This window comes from Lathyrus oleraceus, chromosome 1, assembly GCF_024323335.1.
Source record: "Lathyrus oleraceus cultivar Zhongwan6 chromosome 1, CAAS_Psat_ZW6_1.0, whole genome shotgun sequence".
Lineage (NCBI taxonomy): Eukaryota > Viridiplantae > Streptophyta > Magnoliopsida > Fabales > Fabaceae > Lathyrus > Lathyrus oleraceus.
The window spans coordinates 212,638,092-212,662,468 of record NC_066579.1 but is presented as its reverse complement, the minus strand read 5'-3'; the positions used below and the strand labels follow the sequence as shown (position 1 = coordinate 212,662,468).

General features: G+C 37.3%; 1 non-coding gene across 1 annotated transcript; it reads right to left on the bottom strand.

Annotated features, from left to right (window-relative positions):
- Positions 1 to 13,803: 13,803 nt before the first annotated feature.
- On the bottom strand, positions 13,804 to 13,910 carry LOC127116541 (small nucleolar RNA R71). The gene has a single exon (XR_007801369.1). It is a non-coding gene; the product is annotated as a small nucleolar RNA R71 (small nucleolar RNA).
- Between the last annotated feature and the right edge of the window lie 10,467 nt (positions 13,911 to 24,377).

Here is a 24,377-nt window from a genome sequence, read left to right as displayed (position 1 = left end):
GCGCAAAAAAAAAGATAAGAATAAAAGCAACACATAATTCATATTGAGAATAAGGAAAAGAGGAGAAGGATAAGAAACACATAAAGTAGTTTAATCAATGCATGATTGGTTTCTAATTCCCATTTCAGTTCTTATGAAAGACAATTTTCTTTAGGAAGAGGCTTAGTAAAAATGTCTTCCAGTTAATTAGATGAAGACATAATCTTAATTATGCAAACCCTATTTTCAACTCAATCTCTAATAAAGTGGTTCCTAATCTCAATGTGTTTAGTTTGAGAGTAAAATGTTAAATTCTTAATGAGGTTTAGAGATTATTTATAAGATTAATTCCAAGATTGATCTCAAAGTGGCACTAGTCTTGTCGCACTTAATCAAGACAGTTCCAAGATTAATTCTATAATTACTTAATTATGATTTAATCTAGATTACCAGTGCATAACAACTACTCATAGAGACATATTATACTTCTTTCGTGGATTACAGGTACTTGCTTGTTTCTTACAATGTTATGACACAAGTGAGTTACAAAGAAAATGAAACCTTCCCTGGTAATTTTTTGATCCAATTTATAACCAGTAAAATTTGAATAAGTGTACCCAACCAAAGCACAATTAGTCTGATTAGTATACCATAAACCCTTAAGTATTGTACTAGTGAGATTCCTCATAACGCGTTTAACCGTAATGAGGTGTAACTCTTTGTGGTTTGCTTAAAATTGTGTGCACATATATAGACATAAAGCATGCTATGAGGACAAGATGTAGTGAGATAGAGAATATAACCAATCATACCTCTATATTTCCTTTACTTTACTAATTTCCCCCATCACCTTTCTCCGAGTTATATGTTGTGCTCATCAGAGTTGAAATTGGATTTGCTTTTTCATTCTGAATCTTTTCAAAAGATCTTTTCAATATTGATCTTGATTTATGTAGGTGTCTTATTTTGTTTGATGTATTTGTAAGTCAAGCAAGCATCAAAGTTCACCCGTCGTATACCTTTCACACTCATTTTGAATAATAGAAGAGAAATCATTACACAAAGATTCATTAGTAGCACCAAATATGATATCATTAACATGAATTTTTACGAGTAAAATGTCATGCATATATTTTTTTATTAGCATAGTTGTATCAATTTTTCCTCTTTGAAATTTTTTCAAATACAAACTTGCTTAAATGGTCATACAAAGCACAAGGGGCTTATTTTAAATAGTAAAGAGCCTTTTTTAGCTTGAAGACATGGTTGGGATAAGAGAACATTTTGAAAATAGGAGGTTGATCAACATGCACTTCCTCTTTTATATTACCATTTAAAACACACTTTTTACATCCATTTGGAAGAGTTTGAAATTCATGATGCAAAAGAAAGCTAAATAATTATTATGGTCTCTAATCTAGATATAGGGGCATATGTCTCATCAAAATCTAATCCTTCATATTCATTGTATCTCTTTTAAAAAGAATTTCTTTATTTCTTAAAACAATTTCATTTTTATTAAGTTTGTTGCGAAAGACCCATTTGTTACCAATCACTAGATTAGTCCAAGGTTAAAGAATAGGTTTCTAAACATTATTTTTCTCAAATTGATTTAACTCTTCCTGCATAGAAATGACCAGTGTTCATCAATGAAAGCTTCGTTGACATATTTTAGATAAATTTGAGAAACAAGGGCCATAAAATTATATACCTTGTTAAGGGAGTGTCAACTGGTCACCCCCTTTGAAATTTCCCCTATTACAATTTGGAATAGATGGTCTCTAGTTGTTCTCCATTCCCCAGGTAGTTATTGATGATTATCTTTATATGTTTATTAGACTTGATCTTTGTTTTTGTCTTTATTTTGATCTTTGTTTTTGTCTTTCTCTTTATTTGGGTCTTTGTCTTCCAAGAGTGTTATCTCCAAAACACCTACACATTCAAAGACTTCTACCTATACAAACTTGTGGTTAGTTTCATAAAATGTAACATGTATTTATTCTTCTATAGTTGGGGTTCATTTTTTAAAAGTACTAAAAGCTTTAATAGAAGTGGAATATTCTAGAAAGAAACATTCATCAACTTTAAAGTCAAATTTATAAAGGCTATACTTCATATTATTTATGACAAAGCACTTGCATTCAAAGAAATATAGGTGAGAAATATTATGATTCCTTCCTTTATATATTTCATAGGAAATTAAATTTAGAATTTTCCTTATCAATACATGATTCATACATAGTAAGCAGTATTTATTACATCAACCTTGATATATTTATGAAGTTTGGTTTCCTTGAGCTTCATCCTTGTTGGCTATTCAAGAGATAGTTTTTCCATTGTACTTGTTTTGTTAAGGAGTTTATGGAACACAAAAAAGATTCTCTATGCCGTTCTCAATAATTGTTTTTTAGAATTCCACATTTTGAAATTCACCCCAGTGATCACTTTAGATAGATGCAATGCTTAAGTCCTTTTCGTTTTGGATAACTTGAGACAATTTTTGAATGGAATCAAATACATACTTTTTATTAGACAAAAAAAAATGTTCAGGTATAGTGAGAATAGTCGTCCACAATAGTAAGGGCATATGAATTACCCCAAGGACTCATGGTTTTAGATGGGCAAAAAATATCCTTGTGTAAGAGTTATGAAGGCTTATTTAATGGCTTTTACTTTATTACCCTTTTGCCACATGTCACATACTTTATTATTTTCAAAACTTATATTTGATAGACCAATTACTAATTTCTTACAAACCAATTTGTTTAAGTGGTCCATATGGATATAGATTATTCTCTTATGACATAACCACGACTCATCCTCTTTACTTAATAAACAAACATCACAAAATGAAGGTGATTTATTAAAACTAAAATTATTAGGTGTTTCCACTTCTTAAACTAGTAAAACATGTTTGGTTATTTTCAATTTTTACAACCTTGCATACGGTTAAGTCAAATTTTACTTCGTTACCTTTGTCGCATAAGTCGATAATACTAAGCAAATTATATTTTATACTTTCAACTAATAAAACATCCTTAATCATTAGATTGAGACACTTACCAACAGTGTCAGGTCCTATGATCCTTCCCTTTTTTATCATCAACATACGAAACAGCGTCTTCCTTTTTAGGAGTAAAGGAAAAAAAGTGTCTTCAAACAGAAAAGTGGGATGAATTATAATTTTACTGGATTGATTTTAAGAAAAAAGATGGAGTAGAGATGAAACAGTGAAGAATAAATAACTAAAAATAAAAGAGATAAAGGAAAGAAAAGAACATACCAAAATTAATATTGGTTCATCCTTAAACCATGCAATCTACTCTAGCCCCCCAAGGATTTTCCTTGGAGAGTTCCACTTATAACAACATAAATTTTATCACATAATCAATCCACAAACTTTTTACACAAAGTTTTTATCCAATTTCAACTTGCAACCTATATAACTATATCAAAATTACAAGGGAATAAAGTTGTCTTGATTTAAAGTTACATCTCAAGCAAATTCAATCAACGATTACACAACCACAAATCTTACTAAGTGTTTCGCTCTCTCAAAACTAAAATAATTCTAATTGTATAAGAAATTTCTAATAAAATAATGAGAGTAAGAGGAAGAGTAATATTCAATATTTCGTTTGTGTTTTGAAGTAAACATAAGTCCTCCTTATATAGTAAATAATTTGATAATGAAAAGAAACATTTTGGGTCTGATATGGATATAATCGATTAGGTTGCATTTCTAATTTATTAAGACCTAGCAAGTTAAGAAATAATATACTAGATTCAGAACCTAAAAGATTATAAAGTTTCATAATCAATTATAGGGCAGGTTTACTCTATAAACAATTAGGCATGTATCATTAATTGATTAGAGAGCAAAATTTGGCTTCCTAGTTGATTATCTAAGCTCTATAGTTGATTAGTCTTTGGTCAAAGTCTTTTATAAGTATATTTTGAAAATATATGAAGTTTAGAAAAAGGTATGTGTGTGCATGTGTGTTTGCGTTTGTGTTTACGTGTGTGCATGCATGTGTGTGTGTATGTGTGTGTGTGTGTGTGTGTGTGTGTGTGTTTGCATGTGCGTGTGTGTATGTTTGCATTGTACGTGTGTGCATAAGTGTGTCTTTGTGTATGTGTACATGTGTGTGTATATATGTGTGTTCCTTCATGCATGTGCATTTGTGTGTATGTGTGTGTATATGTTTACATGTGTATGAGCGCATGCGTTCATGCGCGTGTGCGTGTGTGTTTGCATGCGTGTTTATATGTGTGTGGGGGTGTTTGTGTGTGTGTGTTTGCGTGTGTGTGTGTTTGTGTGTGTGGGGGGGGGGGGTATGTGTGTGTGTGTGTGTGTCTTAGGCTACTAATATCTTGCCAAAATAATATCATGAAGATACTGTCATAACAGCACATTATGTGAAGATAATGTCATAACAACACATTATGACATTAGCTATACATATCTTCATTTTACTATTCATAGCATCAGTTTGTATGGAAATGATTTAATATTAGGCAACTATATTTAGAATGATTAGATATTGTATTTAACCTTGTACTTGTATATATATTAGATCAAGAATCAATGAAAACCATGACATTTCATAACAAACTAATATTTGTTATGGTATCAGAGCTACGATACATAATAGAAACAAAGCCAACGTTTGAGTCATGTCAGATAACGAAGACTCTGCACCTTCAACAAACAGCAACAACAAGAGCATAAAGACAATCAACAATGTCGATGGAGTTGTCATCAGAAAACCCATCTCCCCTTATGATATCACTTCCAACGACAATCCTGGAAGTTAGATAACTCATGTGCAATTAAAGGGAGAAAACTATAATGAATGGGCTCGTTCACTCAGAACAGCTCTTCGAGCACGAAAGAAATTCGGTTTTATCGATAGAACAATTGGCAAACCCGACGACGGATCTTCAGATCTTGAAGATTGGTGGACAAACAACTCATTATTGGTGTCTTGGATCATGAATACCATTGAACCTTCGCTGCGATCGATTATGTCGCACATGGAGGTAGATATGGATCTTTGGAACGACATCCAGGAGCGGCTTTCCATTGTGAATGGACCACGTATTCAATAGCTTAAAGCCGAACTAGTTGAATGCAAGCAGAAAGGTTTGACCATTGTGACATACTATGGCAAACTGAAAAAATTATGGGAAGAATTGGTGAACTATGATCAGATTCTGACATGCAAGTGCGGACTGTGTACGTGCAATACCAGCAACAAAATTACAAAGAAACGTGAGGAGGAGAAAGTTCACCAGTTTCTCATGGGATTGGAAGATACTCTCTACGGGACAGTCCGGTCTAATCTTCTTGCCCAGGATCCTCTACCTACACTAAACAAAGTGTACGCAACACTGGTGCAAGAGGAACGACTACGCGAAATAACTCGTGTGACAGAAGAACGTGGTGAAGCAATGGCATTTGCAGTACACTCAAACTTCAAACACAAACAGAAAGGAAGATTATGCAGTCACTGCAATCAAACTGGGCATGATTCAGAAGGTTGTTTTCAAATCATAGGATATCCTAAATGGTGGGGAGATCGACCACGTGGACCAATGAAGGGGTCTGGACGCGGGAAACCAGAATGATCCAATAACAGAAGTCGAGGTGGTACCGCTAAGGCTCACATAGCACAAGCAAAGGGGGAAACAAAAGAGATCACTACCGAAGTTCAAGAGGCTGATTTCGGTCTTACTAGTGATCAATTGCAAACACTAGCTAGCCTTTTAAACAATGTCAAACTAGGTTCAATCGAGAAGCTCAATGGTAAGTGTTCCTTCTTGCCATGGATTATTGATACAGGTGCTTCACACCATATGATTGGTCAATTGGACAGCCTAACCAATATACACAACATTTTTGAGCGCTCTATTGGACTCCCAAATGGTGAAGAGACAGTGGCCACCAAAGAAGGAAATGTGGTGCTCAATGAAAGGCTACAATTAAAAAATGTCCTATATGTGCCTAGTTTATAATGCAATCTTATTTTAGTGTCACAACTACTGAAAAATTCTAATTACACTGTCCAATTTACTGACAAGTTATGTCTTATACAGGACCCCACTTCGAGGACGCCGATTGGAGCGGGTGAACAAAGAGAGGGGCTATACTATCTTAGAGGGTTTGTCAAGGCGGCTGCAATGAAGACTAATAAAGAGGTTTCTTTGGATTTGTTGCATCAAAGACTAGGACATGCATCTTTGAAAGTTCTGCAAACACTTCCAAATGTTAGCCCTGGTAGCCAAAGTAATTTATATACTCAGACTTGTGAGATATGCCTTAGAGCAAAACAGTCACGAGCCAATTTTCCCATTAGTGAAAATAAAGCAGCCACTCATTTTCATTTAATTCATTGTGATTTATGGGGGCCTTATCGAAATGATACTTTTTGCGGTGCTAGATATTTTTTAACTATTGTTGATGATTTCTCGAGAGCAGTGTGGATTTATCATTGATAAAACTGAAGTCTCTAGATATCTTTATCAATTTTTAGCAATGGTTGAACGACAATTTAGTACACATGTAAATATAATTCGAAGCGATAATGTAACTGAATTCACTTGTATGAAACCAACTTTTCGTGATCATGGTATTATTCATGAAACTTCATGCGTTGGAACACCACAACAAAATGGAAGAGTAGAGCGAAAGCATAGACACATTCTTAATGTTGCTCGTGCTTTGCGCTTTCAAGCCCAATTTCCAATTGAATTTTGGGGGAAATGTGCTCTTGCTGCATGTTACTTGATTAATCGAACTACTACACAAAATTTAGATGGTAAAACTCCATTTGAACTCTTGTATGGTAAGCCTCCTTCTCTTGAGCACCTTCGTGTCATTGGCTTCCTAGCTTATGAACATAATCAACATCATAAGGGTGACAAATTCGCTAGTCGAAGTCGCAAGTGTGCATTTGTTGGATATCCCTATGGCACCAAGGGGTGGCGTATGTATGACTTGGAGCTAGGTGTTTTCTTTAACTCGAGAGATGTTATTTTCTATGAAGATAAGTTTCTGTTTGCTGCAGAAATTATACCGCAACAGCTTGCAAGTAAAGGTGACCACACCTTGCCCGATGTCTCTCTCAATAACAATATTGTTGAAGATGATCCCTTTCAGCATGTTGTTACTATACCCGCTGTCCCTTCAGCTCCAGTAGTTAAAACTACAAGGTTACATGATCATGATAGATTAAATGGCATGCTACCAACTGTTCCAATTGTATCTAATATTGAATCCTTTCACCTGAGTCTCATGACATGCCATCAGCTGTTGAAATCAATGAAGAACCACCTACTACTGATACAGTCGAAAATTTGGGACGTGGCCATCGTGTCAAGATTCCTTCTACCAAGCTGCAAGACTTTGTGACCAATACCATCTCTAAGATATGCCCCTCAAACTGTTCCATCGCTTCGTCACGTCCTCCAGGTACACCCTATCCCTTATCTGAATATGTGAATTATGCTAACTTTTCACCATAACACAAGCATTTTTTAGCCGCTGTTTCTGTAGCCATAAAACTGCAAAGCTTTGCTAAAGCTGTCAAAGATATCCGATGGCGAAATGCCATGCAGCTGGAAATTGAGGCTCTTGAAAATAATAGGACTTGGACAGTAGAAAGACTTCCTCCAAACAAAAAGGCTATAGGCAACAAATGGGTGTATCGAATTAAATATCACTCAGATGGAACTATTAAACACTATAAGGCAAGGCTCGTTATTATGGGGAACAACCAAGTCGAGGGGTTGGATTATCATGAAACCTTTACTCCAGTTGTGAAAATGGTAACGGTAAGAACGTTTCTCGCTGTTGTTGCTGTAAAACATTGGGAGCTTCATCAAATGGACGTTCATAATGCCTTTTTACATGGTGAGCTTGATGAAGAAGTGTATATGAAATTACCTCATGGTTTCAAGACATCTATTCCAAATCAGGTGTGTCGCTTGCGGAAATCTCTATACGACTTAAAATAGGCGCCTCGGTGTTGGTTTGCCAAACTAAAAAGCGCTCTTCAACGGTATGGTTTCACACAGTCCTACTCTGATTACTCTCTTTTTACTCTACGTCGCGACTGGGTAGAGTTGTATGTGTTAGTTTATGTGGATGACCTTATCATTGCGGGAAACAACAACAAAGCAGTTGAGTCATTCAAATCCTACTTGAGCACATGCTTTCATATGAAAGATCTTGGCCCTTTAAAATACTTTCTTGGCATTGAGGTGGCTCGCAATTCCAAAGGAATTTTCTTGTGCCAACGAAAATACACACTTGACATCATCACTGAAGCTGGATTGTTAGGTGTTAAGCTTGTTGGTTTTCCCTTAGATCAGAATCACCATCTTCCCTTGGCCATTGGAACTCCATTTTCCAATCCAGATCGCTATCGAGGACTAGTAGGCCGTTTGGTCTACTTAACTGTCAGTAGACCTGAACTTTCTTACTCGGTTCATATGTTGGCTCAATTCATGCAAAAACCTTTAGAAGAACACTAGAATGCAACCCCTCATGTTGTTCGATATCTCAAGGGAAATCCCGGCCAAGGTATTCTTCTCCAAGTTGATTGTGATCTTCAAATTAATGCTTGGTGTGACTCGGATTGGGCAGGCTTCCCTTTGACAAGGCGCTCTCTTACTGGATGGATTGTTTTTCTTGGGAATTCGCCTATCTCTTGGAAAACCAAAAAGCAACAGGTTGTCTCACGTTCGTCTGCTGAGACAGAATATCGTTCCATGGCTACTACGACATGTGAGCTCAAATGGTTGAAAGCACTTTTACTCTCCCTTGGCGTCTCCCAATATCGCCCCATGAAGATATATTGTGATAGTCAGTCGGCATTGCATATAGCTGCCAATCCAGTTTTCCATGAGCGCACAAAACACATCGAAGTTGACTGTCATTTTTTACGCGATGAACTCCTCAAAGGCAACATTTCAACTCACATGTGTCCACAAATATTTAACTCGCTGATATATTTACTAAAGCATTGGGAAAACAACAATTTGATTACTTTATAAACAAGTTGGGCATCCACAATTTGCATGCTCCAACTTGAGGGGGGATCTTAGGCTACTAATATCTTGCCAAAATAATATCATGAAGATGCTGTCATAACAGCACATTATGTGAAGATAATGTCATAACAACACATTATGACATTAGCTATACATATATTCATTTTACTATTCATAGCATCAGTTTATATGGAAATGATTTAATATTAGGCAACTATATTTAGAATGATTAGATATTGTATTCAACCTTGTACTTGCATATATATCATATCAAGAATCAATGAAAACCATGACATTTCATAACAAACTAATATTTGTTAGTGTGTGTGTGTTTGTGTGTCTGTATTATCTTAGAAGAAGAAGAAGATGATGATGATGATGATGAAGAAGAAGAAGAAGGAGGATGAGGAGAAGGTGCAGAAGAAAAGGAAGAAGAAGAGGAAGAGGAAGAGGAAGAGGAAGAGGAAGAAGAAGAAGAAGAAGAAGAAGAAGAAGAAGAAGAAATGATAAGGAAGCTAATGAAAATAAGTGTATGATCTCAGGCTTAAAACGGAAAAAGAAAATTGTGATAAGATATGTCCCTTCTAAGTTAGGTGATCCTCACCCGATCATTTATCCCAACGGTACAAACTCTTAAAAATTCAGTTGATGCTTAAGCAAATTTGCTAAGTAAGTGCGATTTTTTTTTGAAAATGAGACCATAGTCACTAACAGGTTTGCCTGCTATGAATTGTAAGGATAACAGGCTTAATGTGATTGCACTAGAATGAAAAAGAGGTGAAAAAGAACAAAGAGTGTAGGTCAAGTTATAATGGCATGATTCAAATTGGTTTTGCATATGGGGGAGTTTGTGTTCGTGTAATGCGAATATGTGTCATTACGGTATCCTTGTTATCGATATCTAGTACCTATCTATTTAGCACTAGCCTAGCAGCCTCGTACCACTTAGAGTTTCTCCGTGCCTATGTTTCAGACGCTATACTTAATTGTTTTTCATTTGCGTTGGGTGATTGCTTGAGGACAAGCAACGCTCTAAGTGTGGGGGAGTATGATAACGAGAAATCATATCGTGTTTTTTTAGGCTTATTACACATGTTATTCCTCTTTATTTCAATATGTTTTACCATATTTTAGTTCATTTTATTTGTTTTGCAGTTGTTATCTAGACTCGGTGCGGATTCGAAAGCAAATCGGAAAAGGAGCAAAAGAGCAAGTTTATGCCCATTCTGTTGATATGGCGTTCGACGTGTGCTTATGGAGTTCGCCATTAGCCTATTCTGTCATGTCATTTAATGATCAAGGAAATGGCGTTCACCATTGCCCTAATGGCGTTCGCCATTCTCATGCAGACAGCAGTTCTATGATAGTGGGAAGTTTTTAGCAGTTTTCCCCAACTTATTTTCTCTCCACTATGTGTGCACGAGTAAGGGAAGTCACAAGGTGCAGAGCTCTATAAATAGGACTCCTCTAGGTGTTTCAAAGATATCCAATTTGTCCGAAAGCTCTGTTGAATTTGCTTCATCGTCTTAGGCATATATTTACCTGTAAAAGTGACAATAACTCACATCGAGGGATTGTCACACTAGTTTAATTTTTGTTTTCATTGTACTCTTGGATCAAGAACAAGTGTGCCAGCATTTTCATTTCAATTCAAGTTTCCATTTTATTTAATTTTAGGTTTTTACTGCTTTATTTTTTATACTTGTTATTGCCTTTACTACATTACATGCCATGATGTTTTTAAGTTCAATTGCTTTGGTCATGTTGTTTCTAATTAAAATGATGTATTGTTAAATATCCTTGAGTCCGACGTATGAGGATTGTCGTTACCGACAGGACTCGGTAGAAACAATAGGCGCGAAATTATGATTAAATTCTGTTTTGATTTTAGTTTCCAATTGTATGTTTCATTGTTTTGACACAAGAGTGAAGAACAAACTAAGGTTTTAGCCGATATCGCGAGAGTGTGAGGAAGGAACCGGATAGTGGAAACTAGGCATCGATCCTAAAAACAGCGAGAGCGCTTTAGGTATCGTTTAGGATCTCATTGGTTTTCAAAATTTGCTTTCTAATTAAAACGGGCTAGCGAGAGCAAAATTATGTGGTTAGGAGGTGTGGTTTTAGTCAATAGCGTGAGAGTGTGAGATGGGGCCTTTAAATCAATATTTTCTACAAAACATAATAAAATCGTAATTAGTACCCGAATTCTACCTAATCTCTTAGGAACATGGAATCCATATTCTGGGCTCATTTTATCATCATTTTCAAACCTCTAGCAATTACTGTTTATATTTCTGTTCGTATCATTTTAACCTTTAACCTTAGTGATTGGTCACCATTTTCACTATGTTTTTATTACTTATTCGACAAGAAACCAAGGATTCTGGAATACTTTATGCATATTATGGCACCTTTTGAGTTAGTTTTCTTTTCCGTAAGTTATTTAAGCATTTTATCAATTTTTATTTTATTTTGTGTTTTCGGGATTTTATGCTTTAGTTGTTCGTGTTTATGCCCTCCAGGTCCACGTAGAAGATCCAACTGACTCAATGCGAGAAAGTGGAAAGTTCCGACGTTCAAGGAAACGAGAATTTTCGACACAGGAGGCCTGACACGGCCACCCGTGTCACCTGACACGGGCCATATCAGGAGGAAGGAAAAGCACATACAAGAAACATCCAAGACAGGGGCCTAACACGGCCTGTGACAGGTCACCTGCGGCGTGTCAGGAGAGAATTGGCAAGGCAGGGAGCTGACACGGCCACCCATGTCAACTAACACAGGCCGTGTCAACCTAGGCACATAATCTTTCAATTTTTGGGCTTTTTATCTGGGTTTGAGCTGCAAGGACGTTTTAGGGATTTCCAACCTTTGCCAACGGATTTTTCACTATTTTAGGAGATTTTCTACGAGAGAAGAGGACACTTGGGAACAAGGAGAACACAGAGGATTGTCAGACGATCGAGAATTACAGAGATCAAGGAATTCAGAGAGCGGAAGATTTTCATGAGCAAAAGCAATTGAAGATCCAAGTCATCTGATTACTTGTAATGTGTATTTTTTATCTTGAATCTATTTTGAACAATATGAGTAGCTAAACCCCCCAATGCTATTGGGTGTCCCTGATTTAGATTTGTAATGACTTTGGGTTTACGATTGCATTTATAATATTGTTTTTACGGTAATCTTTTGATGTGTTTAATGCTTTCTCTTTTGGACTAATCGAGATTGTTATATGGTTATCAATTAGGTTGGACCGTCATTGGTAAGGTTTTCATAAGATTACTCTGCAGTAGACATCACCTAGAACTAAGGATACCCTGTATGAATCAGAGCATTCTTGATATAATAAGGCTTAATTTCACTGATAATTTCCTATGGACATAGAAATTAGGGTTGAATGATTAAATGTTTTCTCACCAAGGACTTGGGAGAAAATACCCTTGAGAACTGGTAGTAATTGATATTTGTTGATGCAATAGTGACTCAGAGTTGTTACAGAGATAAATTATACACCTTCCTTGACATTGTTCTTCTTCCCTTGCAAACCCTTATTTTGCAGTATTAATTTCTTTTGCCTTTATTTTTATAAATTTGAATCTAAAACCCCCAACAATAGTTTTTGTTTAATTAAATGATGATTTGAACTCGATATTAACTTGTAGTCCTTGAGATCGATATTCAAGGAATTTCCTTTTATTACTACAAAAGACAAAATAGTACACTTGATATTTTTTCGATCAAGTTTTTGGCGCCGTTGCCGGGGACTGCCAAAATATAGAGTTCAATTTTAGTTCAATTAAAATTTTGTTGCTCTGCAATAAAATTATTTTTCTGTGATTTATATATTTTCATTCACTAATCTGTGTGTGCGAGGAGATTCCTCAGCTAAATTTCTTTTTGACGCAGAAGTCGAGAGAACCCTTCACTAGAGACTCATAAATGCTAGATTCAATTAGCATTTATATTTTTGTTCGTATCATTTTAACCTTTAGCCTTAGCTTTGCATTGTAACGATAGATAACATTAGTTTGATTATTAGTCTCTGTGGGTTCGACAATCTTTTAAAACTACGTGATAAACTGTATACTTGCAATATTATCCGACAAACACGTTTGTGAGCGATCAAGTTTTTGGCGCTGTTGTCGGAGACTAGTTTAGTCAATATTGTGAGTCCATTGTTGTGCAGTATAGACTAAGGAAACAATTTTCTTTTTTAGTATCACCGATTGTATGCCAAACACTCGCTCTCAGAGCAAAGAGTTGGAGCAACCAATTAATGATATCGAGCGTTATATTAATTTAAGATGCCGAATTAATAATTTCTGTATTAAATACAATCTTCCATATCATATTATTCCAGTTCCAGAACCAGAACCAATTATGGATCAACGATCACAAAATCGTCCTCTGAAGTATTATGTCGTTCCATCGCAAGAGGAATCACATAACAACATTGCTGCCCATGCCATCAACCGAAACGATTTCGAGTTAAAACCTTCGCTATTACCATCCGTTCAACAAAACCAATTTTCAGGTAGTCCTACAGACGATCTAAACTTACATTTGTCAATGTTTGTGCAGTACACAGACACAATGAAATCAAATGGTGTCAGTCCCGAAGCAATTAGACTACGTCTTTTCCCTTTTTCCTTAAGAGATAGAGCTAGAGCTTGGCTCTAGTCTCTACCTTCGAACTCTGTAACCACATGGGACGAGTCGAAGAAAGTCTTCTTAGCCCGATATTTCACACCAAGCAAGACGGTTATGCTAAGAGCTCAAATCAACGAATTTAAGCAAAAAGACAATGAATATATTTTCGACGCTTGGGAAAGATACAAGGGCATGATGAGACTTTGTCCACACCATGGACTTGAGCAATGACTGATTATCCATACTTCCTACAATGGTCTGTAGTACAACACTAAGATGAATTTAAGTGTTGTAGTTGGCGGTGCTCTAATGGACAAACCATATGAACTCATAGAGAACATGACTCAAAATCATTTCCAATGGGGAGGTGAACGTGCTGTTGTAGAAAAACAAACTCCGAAAGGAGGAATGTACGAAGTTAATGGCATAGACCGCGTCAATGCTAAAGTGGATGCACTTACTCAAAAGATTAAAAGCTTAGCCATAACACCAACAACTATCGCAGCTGCTGTAACACCAAACTGTGAATTGTGTGGAACCCCTGGGCACACTAATGCTGATTGTGAGTTATTAGCTAGTATTTCTACCGACCAAATAAACTATGCTCAAGGAAACCCATATTCCAAACTTACAATACTGGATGGAGAGATCATTTGAACTTTTCTTATAAAAACAATAATGCTTTGTTTCCTCCAAACCCAACACCTGTTATTCCACCTGGTTTTCAGAAAGGAGCCCATGTTTCTCCACAAGCACCTAGAAAATCAAATCTAGAGATCATGATGGAAAACTTTTTGAATGCTCAAACTTAACAAAACAAAGATTTTGCAAATCAAAATGCTCATACGAGTGAACTGATGAAACAATTGTCAAATAAACTTGATGTTATGGCTACCCATAACAAAATGTTAGAAACCCAAATTTCCCAAGTAGCCCAACAACAAGCAACAATAGCAGCCCCAGCTGGAACATTTCCTAGTCAACCACAACCTAACCCAAAAGGTCATGCTAATGCTATTACACTATGAAGTGGGACAAAATTAGATGAACCAGTTGACCCAAGACTCCAAAATCCAGCCATGTATCAAAGCTCTGGTAAAGGAACTGAAAAGGTAAACGAACCAACCAATGACGGAAAGGAAGACAAAAGCGGAGAGGCAGAAGATAAAGAAACACCTTATGTGCCTCCGCCACCATACAAACCACGTATACCTTATCCTTAAAGACTTGCTGAGTCCACTAATGAAGGACAATTTAAGAAATTCACAGGATTTCTGAAGCAACTTAATACCAATATACCATTCACAGAAGCCATTAATCAAATGTCTTCATATGCTAAGTTCCTTAAAGAGAACCTATCCAACAATAAAAAGCTTGAGGATGATGAAATTGTCATGCTTACTGCTGAGTGTAACACTATTATTCAAAACATTATGCCTCCTAAGCTGAAAGACCCAGGTAATTTTTCCATACCATGTGTAATCGAACATTTTATCATAAACAAATATATATGCGACTTAGGAGCCAGTGTTAGTTTGATGCCTTTATACATATGCAAGAAACTAAATTTAGGAGAACTAAGACCAACAAATATGTCTCTATAACTAGCTGACCGTTCTGTTAAATTTCCAAGAGGTATGCTAGAGAACGTTCCCGTTCGTATAGGTCAATTCTATATTCCCACCGACTTCGTAATAATGGATTTAAAGGAGGATTCCAACATCCCTATTATTTTAGGAAGACCCTTTTTAGCCACAGCTGGAGCCATCATTGATGTCAAGAAAGGAAAGCTAACTTTTGAAGTTGGTAAAGAAAAAATCGAATTTATTTTAGCTCAATTCTTAAAGGCACCAGCTATAGAAGATTCATGTTGTCTCTTAGACGTCATCGACAAATGTGTAAGAGAAGCGGAGATAGAACCATCTAAGTACACTGAAGTACTAAAGATTTCAGCTCCTCCTACATTCGAAGATGATAATTGGCGTGAGCCATACATGGATGACAGTCTGAAGGAATGTCTAGCACTGACACCCAATCCAATGCCTTTCCCAAAGAAACCTGTTGTAGAACTTAAAACGCTACCCAAAGACCTAAGGTATGAATTCCTAGACACCGAGCTTGAAAGACCAGTAATAGTCAACCCAAACATAGAACAAATAGAAACCGAGAAATTACTACATGTCTTAAGAAAATACCCTATAACTCTAGGCTATAACATCTCAAATCTTAAAGGAATAAGCCCCTATGTATGTATGCATCACATTGTGCTAGAAGAAGGTTGCAAAACCTCTAGAGAACACCAGAGGAGAATCAATCCCATCATGAGTGATATAGTCAAAAGAGAAGTACGAAAGCTATTAGAAGCAAGACTTATATACCCGATATCCGACAGTCAATGGGTCAGTCCAATTCATGTCGTCCCTAAAAAGGGAGGTGTTACGGTTGTCAGTAATGAAAAGGGCGAATCAGTAGCAAAACATACTCAAACTAGATGAAGAATGTGCATTGACTATAGGATATTAAATAAAGCCACTTGTAAGGATCATTTCCTCTACCTTTTATCGATCAAATGCTTGAGCGATTGGATAAAAATTCTCACTTATGCTATTTAGATGGTTATTCAGGATTTTTTTAAATTCCTAGTCACCCGGATGGACAAGAAAATACTAACTTCACTTGTCCTTATGGTACATTTTCTTATCGGTGAATGTCGTTTGGACTGTGTAACGCTCCTACAACATTTCAAAGATGTATGATATCGATCTTTGCTGATTTTATAGATGACATAATGGAAGTATTTATGGACGACTTCTCTGTTTGTGGGAAAAGTTTTGAAGGATGTCTTTTTAACCTAGAAATGGTACTTGAAAGATGCATTAAAGTCAATCTCGTATTAAATATGGAAAAATGCCATTTCATGGTCCGATAAGGAATCGTACTTGGACATGTTGTATCCGACCGAGGAATTGAAGTGGATAAAGAAAAAATAGAAATTATAGAAAATCTTCAACCTCTGAAAACCGTTAGAGAAATTCGATGTTTCTTAGGACACATCGGTTTCTACCAACGATTCATTAAAGATTTGTCTAAAATAACCAAACCACTAACAAGCTTACTAATGAAAGATGTTGAATTCATATTTGATGAAGATTTCTTAAAAGCGTTCAAACATCTGAAAAATGCTCTTATTACCACACCCATTATGCAACCACCTGATTGGAGTAAGCCATTTGAGATAATGTGTGACGCTAGTGATTATGTCGTTGACGCTATATTAAGACAAAGAAAAGATAAAAAGCTTCATGATATTTACTATGCAAGTAGAACCTTAGACAACACGCATATGGACTACGCCACCACAGAAAAGGAACTCCTAGCTGTTGTGTTCGCTTTAGATAAATTTCATTCCTACTTAGTAGGAGCAAAAATAATTGTCTATATTGACCACCAGACTTAACTTACCAACACAATTTCTTCCAAGATCTTAAACATTACTATTAGGATGAACCCATACTCTTCAAGAGAGGCATCAATGGTATTTTTCATTGATGTGTCCCTGAATCGGAAGTAAATGATATCATATCTCATTTTCACTCTGCATCATATGGAGGTCATGCAAGCACCCTAAAGACTTGTACGAAGATCTTACAATCTAGCCTCTTTTGGCCTAATCTATGGAAATATGTCCACACTGCGGTTACGAAATCGCAATCGGTGCCAACGCACTGATAATATCTCTAGAAGTGATGAGATGCCACTGAAAGGTATCTTAGAAGTAGAATTCTTTGATGTATGGGGTATAGATTTCATGGGCCCTCTCCCATCTTCTTTTGGTAACAAATTCATACTCGTCGCAGTTGATTACATATCAAAATGGATCGAGGAAGTATCTTATCCTACTAATGATGCATGAGTAGTCATCAAACTTTTCAAGAATGTGATTTTTCCTAGATTCGATGTACCAAGGATTGTCATTAGTGACGATGCCTCCCATTTCATTTCAAACATCTTTGAAAGATTGTTGCTCAAATATGGAGTCCGACACCGAGTAGCAACACAATACCACCCTCAAACAAGTGGGCAAGTTAAGGTTTACAATAGAGAAATTAAGAAAATATTAAATAAAATCTTTGCAACTTATAGGAAAGATTGGTCTACAAAACTTCATGAAGCTCTGTGGGCTTATATGACAGCTTATAGAACTTCGATAGGAACCACTCCATTTAAACTAGTTTATGGTAAATCATGTCACCTGCCTGTAGAACTCGAGCATAAAGCTTATTGGGTCGTTAAGACTCTAAACATGAATTACACGTTCGTAGGATAGAAAAGAATCTTAGATATCCATGAACTAGAAGAACTTAGATTAGATGCCTATGAAAATGCCCGGATTTACAAGGAAAGAACCAAACAGTGGCATGATAAACGAATAACAAGGCAAGAATTTAATGAGGGTGACATGGTCCTTCTCTTTAATTCTCGACTTAAATTATTTCCAAGAAAACTTCATTCTAGATGGTATGTGTAACACCCTTCTACATACCCCAAAATATTTAATTAAAATATATAACATATCAAATCAGAGTAATTATGCCCCGAAGGGTGTCACACAATCATTTCACAACAATCATCAAATTATCCTGTCATGCTCATTTATTTAATCAAAATAAGACTCTTTTGCATAATTCGCAGCGGACACAAAATATCGACATTCAAATCATGTACTACATTACATGTAAAGTTGAATCAACAACTAAATTAAAACATAGTCAAACATTCCCTCCCGATGTTACATCTACCAGAGCATGACCCACTAAGGACGACACTAGACTCCATAGCACTAGCTTCTACTCAACTCACTGCTCGTCACCTGAAAAATAGATGTAAGGGTGAGTTCCTCAATCAATATAATAAGCATTATAGAACAACATGTAATGCTAAGTAAATAACACATCAATTCACCCTAATCGGACTACGCACTCAGCAACGGCAATATCCGTTCAAACATCATATTCAACAGTAACATATAGCATATGTATAATCTCCACCATACTCAACATCAACAACACAACACACAACACACATATAATACTGGAATACATCCACTCATATTATATGCCATACATTCATTATGCAATGAGACTCCACACATGCGGTACCGACTATTCTTGAACATACAGTTCAAGCTCACCGATCAATCCAGATGCGGCTACTAAGCTCACTAGTCCCACTCATTTGAGATCTAATGACTCACTCACTAATTCCTCACCGTGGGAATTAGCTACAGCCCCGAAGGCTAGACTATGCAAGCTAATCATCTAGCATGCAAACATCAACAACAAATCCACAATGATTCACTCACTAATTCCTCACCATGGGAATTAGCTACAGCCCCAAAGGCTAGAATATGCATGCTAATCACGTAGCAATGCAACAACGACAGCAACAATTCAATAATAGACATAAGCTCACACTCTAAGCCATAAAACAGTCTATTCACAATGCATACATAACTGATACATTCACAGCATCATGCTTATCATCACACATCATTAATACATTTTATCACAAAAGCATATCACATCATGCCACATAACCAAATACAGTATTAGCACACTCTACTAATACCCATACTACTCAAAACAACGGGAAATGATCCCTGTTACATCATACATCAGCTAAGTACATCACTCAGCCTAAACAACCAAAAACTGCACAACAACAGCACAGAAAAATCACAATTCTGCCCATACGCGTATTGCCTATGCCCATACGCGTATTGCCCACGCCTGACCAAATCCATACGCGTACTTCCCACTCTCATACGCGTATTGCGCATTTCCTCGCCCAACCCATACGCGTATCACCTGTCTCATACGCGTATGCTACGCGTATCACTTCCCCATACGCGTACCACCAGAGACCATTTCACGTTCAAAATATCATCTTTTTCACCCATACGCGTAAGGCTTCCTCCATACGCGTACCAGCCATCTCATGCGCGTATTGCCTAGTGCCATACGCGTACCAGGCCATCTCATACGCGTATTGCCTAGTGCCATACGCGTATGACCAGAAACCAGATTTCCAGATCTGCAATGGCTTTCTCTGCTACGAGATCTACCCAATCCAACCTTCACAGTCCAATTTCTACACAGAAATCGTTCATATTTTCAACACAATTCATATCTTATTCGATTACACAAAATCTGACACCTTTACATCTAATTCCTACGAATTCTTTCTCAATTATACCCCAATTTCGTTTATCCAAAAAGTTCACAAATTCATCATGCATCAATCTAATCAGAGGTAAAACAATGGTTATCACTATCCAGTACATATTATCACATAATGCCCTTTAACCGATGATAAACCCCCCTTACCTGAGTTAATCCAGCAATCTCTGAGCTCCAAGCTTTTCCTCTTCTCTTGCTCTGCCTTTTTGCCCTTTTTCCACTTTCAACCGCTTCTCTGTGTTTTCCTTTTCACGTGCAAACCCTTTTTACCAAAAATGGGACTTTTTATTATTCCAACTTATTTTATTCCAATAAATAATTATCCCAATAATTATTATTCCAAAATAATAATAATAATAATTCAATTATCTAATTAAATTAATAACATATTATTAACTTAATTTAAATAATTATTATATTATTATCGGGGTGTTACAACTCTCCCCCACTAAAAGAGTTTTCGTCCTCGAAAACATACCTCAAGCGAACAACTCCGGATAAGACTCCTTCATCTTACTCTCCAGTTCCCAAGTCACATTGCCACCTGCTGGTCCTCCCCAAGCTACCTTCACCAAGGCAATCTCTTTACCCCGCAACTGCTTCAACTCTCGATCCTCGATCCTCATAGGTGATGTCTCAACAGTCAGGTTATCTCTCACCTGTACATCATCTACTTGGACTACATGCGACGGATCATGAATGTACCTCCTCAACTGAGACACATGAAAAACCTCATGCAAATTCGCAAGCGACGGCGGTAAAGCGATACGATAGGCTACCTCTCCTATCCTCTCCAAAATCTGATAAGGACCAATAAAACGAGGTGTCAACTTCTTCGACTTCAAAGCTCGACCAACACCAGTTATCGGAGTAACACGAAGAAACACATGATCTCCCTCTTGGAACTCAAGTGACTTCCTCCTCTTATCATGATAACTCTTCTGACGACTCTGAGCAATTCTTATCTTCTCCTGAATCATCTTAATCTTTTCCGTAGTCTGTTGAACAATCTCCGGTCCAACCACAGCACTCTCACCGGACTCATGCCAACATAAAGGTGTCCGACATCTCCTACCATACAAAGCTTCAAACGGTGCCATACCAATGCTCGAATGAAAACTATTGTTGTAGGTAAACTCAATCAAAGGCAAATAACAATCCCAAGCACCTCCCTTTTCCAAAACACAAGCTCTCAAAAGATCCTCTAATGACTGAATCGTCCTCTCAGTCTGACCATCAGTCTGCGGATGATATGCAGAACTCAATCTCAGCTTAGTTCCCAAAGCTCTCTGCAAACCTTCCCAAAATCTCGATGTAAATCTAGGATCTCTGTCCGAAACGATACTCGACGGAATACCATGCAAACTTACAATCTTCTCAATATACAACTCGGCTAATCTCTCTAACGGATAATCCATTCTGATCGGAATGAAATGAGCCGACTTCGTCAATCTATCAACAATTACCCATATAGCCTCAAAATTCTTACTTGTCCTCGGCAAACCAGAAACAAAATCCATACTGATACTGTCCCACTTCCACTCTGGAATAGCCAACGGTTGCATTAGCCCAGACGGCTTCTGATGCTCAATCTTTGACTTCTGACAAGTCAAACAGGAATAAACAAAACTCGCAATTTCTTTCTTCATTCCCGGCCACCAAAATAACTTTTTCAAATCATGATACATCTTCGTAGCTCCAGGATGAATACTCAAACCACTACGATGTCCTTCTTCAAGAATGCTCTTCTTAAGCTCAGTAACATCCGGAATACACACCCGATTACCAAATCTCAAAACACCATTCTCATCAACTCTGAATTCACCACCTTGACCTTGATTCACTAAAGTCAACTTATCAACCAAAAGCATATCGGATTTCTGACCCTCTCTGATCTCATCCAAAATATTACTCGCCAACTTCAACATTCCCAATCTAACACTATTGTGAGTACTCTCACACACCAAACTCAAATCTCTAAACTGTTCAATTAAATCCAACTCTTTAACCATTAACATAGACATATGTAATGATTTCCGACTCAATGCATCAGCTACTACGTTTGCTTTACCCGGATGGTAATTCAAACCAAAATCATAATCCTTCAGAAATTCTAACCATCTCCTCTGTCTCATATTTAGCTCTTTCTGATCAAACAAATACTTCAAACTTTTATGATCACTGAAAACCTCAAATCTTGATCCGTACAAATAATGCCTCCACAACTTTAGAACAAATACCACAGCTGCCAACTCTAAATCGTGTGTCGGATAGTTCCTCTCATGAACCCTCAGCTGTCTCGAAGCATAAGCTATAACCTGCTTATTCTGCATCAACACACCACCCAAACCCAACAATGAAGCATCACAGTAAACTTCAAATGATTCCGACGGACTCGGTAATATCAGAATAGGAGCAGTAGTCAACCTTCTCTTTAACTCCTGGAAACCTTCTTCACATTTTGAATCCCAAACAAACGCTTGCCCCTTTCTAGTCAACATCGTCAACGGTAACGCCAGCTTAGAAAATCCCTCAATGAACTTCCTATAATAACCAGCCAAACCAAGAAAACTTCGAATCTCAGCAACAGACTTCGGAGCTTCCCACTTAGACACCGCTTCTATCTTAGAAGGATCAACAGCAACACCACCTCTTGAAATCACATGACCAAGAAAACTCACCTCTTCTAACCAAAATTCACATTTGGACAGTTTAGCAAATAACCTCTTTTCTCTTAGAACTTCTAAAACCGCTCTCAAATGCTCAGCATGCTCTTCTTCAGATTTCGAATACACCAAAATGTCATCAATAAACACCACAACAAACTGATCTAGATACGGATGGAAAATCCTATTCATATACTCCATAAATACTCCAGGCGCATTAGTCACACCAAAAGGCATCACAGAATACTCATAATGTCCATACCTTGTTCTGAAAGCAGTCTTCTGAATATCCTCAGTTTTCACACGTATCTGATGATACCCCGATCTCAAATCTATTTTGCTGAACACACTCGCACCAACCAATTGATCCATCAAATCATCGATCCTCGACAAAGGATACCGATTCTTGATCGTCACTTTATTCAGTTGCCTGTAGTCCACACATAACCTCATAGTACCTTCTTTCTTCTTAACCAATAACACTGGTGCACCCCACGGTGACACACTCGGACGAATAAATTTCTTATCCAACAGATCTTCCAGCTGACTCTTCAATTCAGCTAACTCAACAGCAGACATACGATACGGAGCCATCGATATCGGTCTAGTACCAGGTACCAAATCAATCGAGAACTCAACTTCACGCTCTGGCGGCAATTCATTCACCTCTTCCGAAAACACATCAGGAAAATCACACACCACAGCTAGATCACCAATCACCAGTTTATCTTTAGCTTCCATAGTCGCTAACAGCATAAACAACTCTGCCCCATCTACTACTGCCTCATTCACCTGTCTTGCAGATAGGAACAAATTCTTTCCTTCCTCAATCTCAGGAAAAATCACAGTCTTATCAAAACAGTTGATATAGACTCGGTTAAACACTAACCAGTTCATACCCAGGATAACATCAACCTGTACTAGTGGAAGACACACAAGATCCATTCCAAAGTCTCTACCAAAAATACTCAAAGGACAACTTAGACAAACTGAAGTAGTAGTTACTGAACCCTTCGCAGGAGTATCAATCACCATACTACCACGCATCTCAGATATCTCTAACTTAAGTTTCACAGCACAATCCAAAGATATAAAAGAATGAGTAGCACCTGTGTCAATAATAGCTACAAGAGGAAAGCCATTAATATAACACGTACCTCGGATCAAACGATCATCTGCAGAAGTCTCGGAACCTGATAAAGCAAAGACCTTGCCTCCTGACTGATTCTCTTTCTTCGGCTTAGGACACTGTGGACTGATATGACCCAACTCTCCACAGTTGAAACAAGTCACAGTCTTCAACCGACACTCTGCAGCCAAATGACCACCTTTTCCACACTTGAAACACTTCATCTCAGCACTGGTACACTCATGAATGTCCAGCCCGACCACATCTATAACACTTAACAGGAGCACTAGAGTCTCCCCCACTAGGCCTCTTCATCCCACTCTGCCGCTGGAAACCTTTGCCAGCTGCATACGGTTTTCCACGGTCATTCTGACTCTTGCCTTTCCTATCAACCCTTTGCTGATAGCTCTCTGCTCTGGCTTTGGAATCCTGTTCAAAAATCCTGCAACAGTCAACCAAATCAGAAAACACCCTGATCCGCTGATATCCAATAGCCTGTTTGATCTCGGGACGCAACCCGTTCTCAAACTTCACACACTTAGAAAATTCTCCAGCAGCCTCACTATAGGGAGTATAATAATTTGACAACTCTGTGAACTTAGCAGCATACTCTGTAACAGACTTGTTACCCTGCTTCAATTCCAAAAATTCTAT